General features: G+C 41.0%; 1 pseudogene; it reads right to left on the bottom strand.

Annotated features, from left to right (window-relative positions):
* Positions 1–6,059: 6,059 nt before the first annotated feature.
* Positions 6,060–7,159, bottom strand: LOC118575625 (annotated as a pseudogene).
* Between the last annotated feature and the right edge of the window lie 617 nt (positions 7,160–7,776).

Genomic DNA, 7,776 nt, shown 5'->3' with positions numbered 1-7,776 from the left:
TGTTGACATAAGCACATGAGAAGCACAAAGAAGGCTGGGAGAAGCCTGAGATTCCAGTTCAAGGGAATGTTTGTTGTGGCACCAGATAGGAGCAGAGCTCCACACTATCAACCTGGAACCAAAATTTCTAGGCCTGCAGAAATTACAGTCATGGGAACAGGCAGCAAATTTTTCCAACGAGGGTCATTGGGGTTGATAGTGACTGAAACTATTGCCTTTTCTACCACATGGTGCTTGAACCCATGGATCTTGCCCATGGAGAAACCATGTAATATATGGGAAGCTGGTTCAAAGCATATACTGCCTCCTGGAGAATCCTACACCAGCCAGCCAGACTGATGCCACCTCATTGGCTCTGTAACTGTCTTCAAATGACATTCTATCTTTGTAACATGCCAGCTACTTCAGGAAATGGTGAACATGGTAAGACACATGGATATCAAGTTTGTAGACCTCCATTGCACCTCTCTGGCTATGAAGGTCTTATTAAAAGAAGACAAGAGCCAAATACAGGGGTGAAAGTCTTGGAGAGATCAGGTAAATAAGAAAATCCAGCAACCCAACTTATCTCACCAATTCTGCAGCTTCCAGATGTCAGTTACTTTCTGTCTACCTATGCCTTTATGCCTTGCTGTTCTGCCATCTGGTTTGCTCTCTCTGTTCAGCTACATGACTTCCATTTCCTTCCAAGCTCTATGATGTCCTGTCTATCTGTATAAACTTCCAGACCCCCATGGTTAACTAGTGTTGGAATTAAGGTGTGTGCCATCACACCTGGCTCTGTTTCCCATGATGATTGGAACTCACAGGGATCCTACCTGCCAAGTGATGGGATTAAAGGCATGTGCTAACATTGCATGACTTGTGTGTTGTAACTGGCTTTTTCCAGTGATCTCCAGGCAAGCCATATAATTAACGCACAGTCCAGAGAATGAATCATCCTATGTATTTGATTACTGAACTCCTCTTCTGGTTAAGTCACCTTTTGATGGGCATTTACATGGGACACATGGCTTTTCACATTCTTTGCTCTGCAGAGCAGTACAAATATTTCTTCCTCCAATGTCTTTCTCCCCAATTTTTCATTATTTTTTCCTGTTAATTTTTTTTTTATTTTTTCTTTTCTCTTACAATACATACTGACCTCCGCTTTCTCCTCTGCTGTTATTATCAATCCATGTGAGTCTATTAAATGGGTAATGAAATTTATTAAGATATCAATTGAGGAAATACACTCACGATTACAGAATAGAGTTGACAGACGAAGTCTTTCTGTGATCTGGCCCAGAGCAAATCTACCTCACAAGCAGGACCAGGGAAAAGGAGCCTGTGGCCTTTCTCTATTTCCTTATAAGAGGTGAAGTACGATGGCAGGAAGCACCGCCTCCTTTGGACCACATAATCCAAGGTCATGGGCAGAGCAAATACCATTACATTTCCCCATTTAGTCTAAATAAAAAAGTTATAATCTTAATGCAAACTACATACAATAAGAAAGATTATCAAGTATATGTTCAGGAAAAACAAGGGGTAATGACATAAACAAAAATTGAAATACAACCACCAAGAATAACATTAAGGGGTTGGGGATTTTTCTGAGTGGTTGAGCTCATGCCTGGCAAGCACAAGGCCCTGGGTTCAATCCTGAGCTCCACATAAAAAAAAGAATAATAACTTTAAACAAGAAAGACATGCTAAATGTCTAAAACATGGGTAAATGTCACATTATAGAGATTACTGTCCTGTCTTGAAGATTCTAACTCTAGTACTAATATGTTTTAGCTAAGAAACAAGAAGATGGCAACTGTAACTTTCTAGTCTTCAACTCAATCAAAGATCAGAGAAGGAACATAATAATACTGGAGGAAACAAAAAAGGCAATCAAGCCATTTCCAAAATCTTGTGAGAATATTCGGAGATGGCTAGCAGCCTGGACAGTCACCTAAAGTTTCTCATCATCTGGAGACACCAATTGGTCTATAAGCCTAGAATATCTGAGAGATTATTTTCAGAATTAGGAAATTTTGAAGATCATCTTACCCTGTCTTAGCAGTATTTAGACGTCACTTTTCCTTATTTTTCATAAATTGTCATTGGTCTTAGATTTTACTATAGGGTACAGGTAAAGCACTCATACATGATGAGCAGGAAGCAGACCCAGAACTCTTGAAGCTAACTCTATTCTTTTCTGCCATTATTCCATTAAGACCCACAGTACGAGGATGACTCAGCAAACTATGGTAGTGGTCTTTCCCTTGCATCTTAGATAATGCGACTTGGAAATACACTTCCAGATGCATGAAAGAACACTAAGAAATGATAAAGAATAGGTACCACTTGGCAAAATGAAATCAAGATCAGATGTGTATTATAAACAGATCATAAATTCTAGTAAAATAATAATCAGTAAAAGTCTCCCCATCAAAAAAAGTCCAAGAACAAGAGTCTGAAGAGATCAGTACCTGAATTTCTGACCCAAAACCCACATAGAGCATAGTCACTGATATTAATAGTTAGTTAGCCGATTGCCAAAGCTTCCTAAGAGGAACCAGAAAGAAAACAGAGAAAGGAAGAAATTACAACAACAACAACAACAACAACAAAAACAACTTTGAATGTATCCTCAAATAATATAAAATATCCTGTGGATAACTCGAACAAAGCAAGTAAAAGACTTGTAAAATAAAAAACTTCAAGTCTTTGAGGAAGAACGTGAAGAAGATATCAGAAAATGGAAAAATCTGCCATGCTCATTGGTCCGTGGCATTAATATCTAAAAAGAGACATTCTACAAAAACAAATGTACAGATTCAAAGCAATCTGCATCAAAATTCAACACATACTTTCCATACCTTTTAGAGACCCTTCTCAGTTTCATATGGAGATACAAAAACCATGGAGAACAAAAACATTCCTGAACGATGAAAGAACTGCTGTAGGTCTCACCATTCCTGATTTCATACTGTGTTTCAAACATATGGGAAACTGAGCATGGTATAAGCATGAACTGAATGGAAGACACAGACATAAATCTATATAGAGGGGCCATGCCATTGAAAGAGGCTTCTGCTGACATCCAAGTCAATGATGACATCTTAGCCCTGGCTGACGCTCAGTCTATGTCTGGGTCCATCACCCACTGAAGACAGAACCTTTGCTCAAATATGGATTTTTACTCAGCTGAGGTACATTAGGTAAACTGAGAGGTAATCTTTGCTTTCTTCATGGACATGGTCAGGTATACTCTCAAATAACATTTCTTTTTGTCATTGGATCCTGGTGAGAAACTTCAGACAAGTTCCTACATCAGCAAAATTCCTCTGGAACCCTCCAACCCTAGGAAAACCTTACTCTTGTATATTTTAGGGTTATAAAAACCCAACTTGTACAATATTCCTGGCCAATCTCTCAAACGTAACATTAGGGAGAAAATTTGGCACAAAATTAAGCTTATTTAAATGAATGAAAACATATTGATTGTTAGTTTACTTTCCTTTAGTGGGAATATAACTACCCATCTTAGCCACTTGACTAGAGTGATGATATATTTCTTCATTCATGGTGTGTATGTATCTATTGTCATCTGTATGCATCAGTCTGTTACAATCTCTGAACGTTTCTAATCATTGGCATATATGGCAAAATGAGGAGCCCTAAAGGATTTCCTGCCTGCAAGCCATTATGTTTCTCACCTGTATTGTGGAGATGCAATGCAATTTCCTGATCTTTATCCTGGACATTCACCCCTCCTAACACTGTTATTTTATTCTTGGCCTTTTGGATTAAGGACATCAGAGGCTCAGTGTGGCTTGGGAGAAGTCTGAGCTCCCAGGTCAATGATCTGTTTGTTGTAGCTCCAGTCAGGAGCACTGCCCCACACCACCAATCACACTGGAATCAAAATTTCCAAGCAAAAATCTTAAGGTCATGTAAAAGGAAAGCAAACTTTTTTCCCAAGAGGTCGCTAGGGGTGATAGTGAGTGGTATAATAGTACCATCTGGTGCCTGGATCCATGGATCTGAGCTATGGAGAAATCAGCCTCCTGGAGAGTTCTACTCTAGACCTCTGGGTTGCTGCCACTTCATTGGCTCCATAACTGTTTCTTCTAAACATCCTGAAAACAAATTCAGTATGTTGGTTAAACTGCTCCAACCAGTGGATTCAATGATCGTGGGCCACAGGTTCACCTATCTGTCTGTGAATTTAATCCTGCTCAGAAGCTACACAGTGTGGAATAACATGATGGTTGACAAGACATTCTCTTAATCCCTGTGTGGTAGTTTTGGTAAAATTGTTACAGTGTGGGAAATGCAAATCTATATCTAGAGTAGGAACCAGGTCTAGAATGAAGGATTGTCCTTTCCACAGAGGAAAAGGTCCAATGTAGTCATCCTTTCATGACTTTGTTGGATAGTTAGCCTAGGGAATGTGACATTTCTGGGTCTCTGTGCTGATCTTTGCTGTTGGCAGATCTGACATACAGCTGCAGCTGTAATCACGTCAGTCTTGATGTGTGGATATCAATATTTTTGATCATAAGCAGAACGTCCATTTCAGGTAGAATGGGTATGGTGATCATGGGCCCATGGAGCAATACCAAAAGCAATTTGGGAAAGTGCCTGACAGTTCATGGAATGGGTCATCATATCTCATTAATTATTGACCTCCTCATTTGCCAAAAGAACCTTTCATGGGAATTTACAGAGGACAAAGTATCTCCACATTCTTTGTTCCTTTGCCAATCTGTCCAAATTCTTCTTCCCCAAGTGTCTTTCTATTTTGTTCTTATTTCCTTTTTTGTTTTTAGTATTTTCTTTTCTCAGACAATCCCATCTGGCCATAGTCTCCCCTCCTTCCCTCCACAGGGATGTACTACTTCTCTAGTTCCCTTCAGAAAAGCACAGGTCTCCTGGGGTCATCAAATGAAGACATCATACTAAAATGTAATAGTAGTCACAAACCCTCATATCAAGGCTAGAGAAGCCAACCCAGAAGGAAGAAAAAGTTCCCAATATCAAAGAAAAAGGTCAGAGACTTCTCATTCTTCCCCTCTTACTAGGCCCACTAACCAGTGAGTCAAACAATCACAGTATGTATGCAGAGGATTTAATACAGACCAATGCAGGTTCTGTGGTTGCCTCTTATGTCTCTTGGAGCCAAAACGAGCTATATTTAGATGAATCTGTGGGCTCTGTGCACCTGATGTCTTTGATCCCTCCTACAATCCTGCTTTCCCCTGATGCTTGTGATTCCCTGAGCTCTGCCTAATGTTTGGCTGTGGATCTCAGTATCTGCTCCCATCCGGTGCTAGAGAAAGCATAACTGATATCCACTGGACTAGACACCAATCTATGAGTGCAACAGAATTTCTGTAGGTATTGTTTCACAGTTTTTGCATGAGTGTGGCAGGAAGACCCTGCAAAACTTCCACAGATGAGCAGAGCCAAATGGACAAAAATGGGAGTCTTCAAAGAGAATCACCACTGGAATCCACAAACTCATTTTAAAATTTTTATACATTTTGTATTTTATTTGGATAGGCATTGTTTACAGAGATTGATGTGCCTATGGAGACAAGAGGTAGACTGAACAAAAGGTCCTCTTAAAGAGCAAAAATTGCTTTTGACAGAGACACCTCTTCATTCCTAAACAGAGTTAGGTGAAAAAAAATCTTCATTCTCTTCCACTTCTTTTGTAATCAAATATTCATGTTTATTTTCTCCTTTCCAGAGTCCTTGAATATAAGTTCCGCTCAGTCCAATCCAGACAGGTTTTGCCAAAGAAACCCTGTTGTGTCATGCTTGGGGTCAGCAACTAAAATGAATTCCAGTTCCCAATTCATTGACAAATCAAACCAGTACAGACCAGGGTAGTGTACAACATAGCTCAGCACTTCCCCTCCCTTAACCTGACAATCAACTCATTTACAGCTGTATTACAACCTGAGCCACCATGCCATCTTTCCCCAGCTTCATTGGAAATGTTCCACATACCCCATAGTCTACCCAGGTGTCATTGGAAACAACATTGGCTGCTGCTTTTGAGAGACAAGTGGAGGTCACAGCTGACCAGGTCCTAGGATGGCTTCAAGCATTTGAAATGGGACTCCAAGAAATGGAGATGAGCAGAAGCCAGGGAACGGTATGCTTCAGCCACTAAATGGGGACATGAGCCCACCATTGTCTTCCAGCCTGGGGTCTCAGAGACCTCAGAAGCATGAGCTGTAATGAAATCCAGTGCCTGGGTTTTCAGCTGCCCTGAGCTGTGGAGGTCAGTCAGGAAGAGAGTGTGGGCAGCATTCTCCACTGAGAGATCCCTGCAGAAGGCCTCCTCACACATGACCTTCAAACGTTCCAGGCCATACTTGTCAGCAGCTGCCAGCACAGCAGCTGCCATGCTGTCCAGGTTTGGTGCTTTTCCAGTGTAAATGAAGCCCATCATTGCCTTGAAGACTTGTGGCTCCAGGTCATAGATCTCAATGCGGTTATTTTTGCTCTCCTTCATGTCATGTTGAAACATGGCTCTGAACACTGGAGGGCTAGCTGCTAAGAGGGCCTTGTGAACCCGGAATTCCTGACCAGCTACCACCAGGCAGCATTCTGTGAATTCGGAATTCTCCCACAGCTCTCATAGCTCATCTGCCAATGTGCATCTGGGAACTTGAATCCCTGGCTTCCTGTTCTGGTTAGAGATTCTGAAGGAGTCCTGGATAATGCTCACCCTGCAGAAGACGCTGAGCTTGTCATCTGTGAGAAGATGAGATGCATTGGAAAAGAGGAAATCTCGAAGGATGTACTTTTTGAATCCATAGCCAAGGCCTGGCACAAACCTAATGGCTCTTGAGATCCTCATGGTTTGTGTTTTCTCTCCTTCGGCGCTTATGATCCAAAACTGGAACTTTGCCTAAACATGCCTCTTTAGACAGCTGAGCAAAACTAGATTAACTGACAGGTAATCTGCACTTACTTCATCAAATCCGTTTGGATATGCTATCAAACACCATATCTCATTGTCTCCTATTGAGAAAGTTGAGCTTCTAATGAGTTCTGTCCTTTCCTCCACAAAAAACCAGAAGTTGTGGATGGTCCACATGTAGGAGAAATTCTGAAGGTTGATTTGAGTGTGGTCCCATCTCTGGGCTGTCCCATCTCCTGCCATTTCTCCTCCAGGTAGTTTGAAGTTTTAACTGGATACAAAATGAAGAAAGAGCAATTGGTTTCTCGTCCCCCTGTGAGACTCAAGAATAGACAGGATTTCGATGTTAAGTTTTTGTTTTTCCTCTATTCTCTATTCGATGGGGCTGGATACTTGGATCTCTGATATTTTCTGTACAGATTTCAATACTAGTTTCAGAGAACACAGTCTAGGCTACTAGGGACTCTTACATCACTTCATTTTAGGTCTATATAGAATCTTAGGTCAATAGGTAACTGGTTTTAACAATTATATACAGTTGTTGTATATTTTAGAAAATTCTATACACTCATATCAAAAATGTTGCATTATGGTTCTCCAGAGTAACAGAACATATACAAGGATCTTACTCTGCATGAAGCAATGGAGTTTATTAGAATGACTCAGGGCTGCAGTCCTGCTAATCTCACACTGGCTTGCTGTGAAGGGAAAGTCCACAATTCCAGTACTTACTCAGTCCAGGTGTTTGGATGTGTCCACTGGTCTTCAGTATGTGCTGGTGTTCCAAATATTCTCTAACACCAGGGAAGGGATGGACCTGTCGAAAGGTGAGGGCAAGCAGGCAAAGAGCAAGATCTCCC

The sequence above is a fragment of the Onychomys torridus genome, unplaced genomic scaffold, assembly GCF_903995425.1.
Source record: "Onychomys torridus unplaced genomic scaffold, mOncTor1.1, whole genome shotgun sequence".
Classification (NCBI taxonomy): Eukaryota; Metazoa; Chordata; class Mammalia; order Rodentia; family Cricetidae; genus Onychomys; species Onychomys torridus.
This window is presented reverse-complemented; position numbering and strand designations above follow the sequence as displayed.